The sequence below is a fragment of the Sinocyclocheilus grahami genome, unplaced genomic scaffold (assembly GCF_001515645.1).
Source record: "Sinocyclocheilus grahami isolate Dianchi unplaced genomic scaffold, SAMN03320097.WGS_v1.1 scaffold23410.1, whole genome shotgun sequence".
In the NCBI taxonomy this organism is placed as follows: domain Eukaryota; kingdom Metazoa; phylum Chordata; class Actinopteri; order Cypriniformes; family Cyprinidae; genus Sinocyclocheilus; species Sinocyclocheilus grahami.
Window position 1 is genome coordinate 1 of NW_015519135.1, and position 1,328 is coordinate 1,328.

A 1,328-nucleotide genomic window follows, 5' to 3' on the forward strand; every position below is an offset into this window, starting at 1 on the left:
GCATGATAAAAGTACATCCTGTCCAACAAAGCCCGTCTTATTAGATTTCATCATTTGTCCCACTGCAGAACCATCTACAAGAACAGTTAGAGACAGTACTCATCATAACAAAATATTCAAATTCATTTACAAAGACTGGAAAGTTCACAAACATTCCAAGAAGCAATATATATCAGATATACCAAAAACGATATACTATGTATAACAGAATGTGACCAGACCAGCAATAAAAAGTATATTTTTTTAATGAATAAAGTTATTTATAGGTATAGAAACATAAAAAACAGCACTCACTCATGGTCAGCAGAAGTGTCAGCAATGCCAAGGTCTTCATTGTTGTCCTGGAGGAGAGAGAAGCAGGTTTTGAGGTATGTGCTGCTGGAAATTCCCACCTTCTTAAACAAACCAATACAAACTAGGCTGGGTGCATAATTCCATGGGCGTAATACATAAATACAAACATCCGCGCTTTGTCCTGGAAAGTCGCACGATATCATTCGTTAAAAAGAAGAAAAGAAGAAAACGATCTCCTAGCAGCTCAATGCATCCGTGAAATTTATTAGAAGTCATGCTCATGCCACATGAGAAAAAGAGACACATTTTTATTTTTTGCCCACAAAGACTTTGTCATCTGATCCTGACTATGGAATCTCCTATAGCCTATGATTAAAAACCAGCAAACGCGAAACAATAGAAGGAAACCTAATTCAAACAAAGCGCACTTTGAGTCAAGGGTCTCTAATTGTATCTACAAATTAAAAATAATATATTAAATACATATAAACAAAGAATGGATTTAAATTTGATCGGTAAAGAAATTCAATTCAAACTAAAAGCACAGTGTCCTGCTTACCTTTGGTTTATATTTCCGCTGCAGAAGAGCCACGCGTGTCAGATCCCTGGAGTAAAGTGAAGTGAAATCAATGGATCACTCGTCAAGTTCGTTTCGTTAAGACGCGCCTACTTCATCATCCCACTCACTCACCGCAAAGAATATCGGGGTGTGACTGAGTTCGCAGTTTTATAGGTAGGCTAGTTGTCCGTTACCTGAACGTGACCTGGAGCTGTACGGGTATGTTATTGCACCTGGATCTACACTAGTCTAACTTGTTTAGTGTTTTAAACAGCCATACTGGAAGGGAAAAAATCCAGACTGAACAAGATGGGCATACTATTGTGTTACTTCCATCAGATGTCGCTAGAGGTCCATTGCAGGCCGTATCTACTTTCACTTTCCCGCTGTTATTCAACAGTGAGAGTTTATTGATCACGTTGTCAAGCTATATGGAGTAGCCTACGTTGACAGAAAGATGTATCAGCCATATTTC

At 38.3% G+C, this 1,328-nt stretch overlaps 1 long non-coding RNA gene across 1 annotated transcript; it reads right to left on the minus strand.

Annotated features, from left to right (window-relative positions):
* Nucleotides 1-1,110, minus strand: LOC107580033 (uncharacterized). The gene is made up of 3 exons (XR_001608576.1): nt 854-1,110; nt 295-341; nt 1-74 (listed from the first exon to the last, which is right to left on the minus strand). It is a non-coding gene; the product is annotated as an uncharacterized lncRNA (long non-coding RNA).
* Nucleotides 1,111-1,328: the final 218 nt, after the last annotated feature.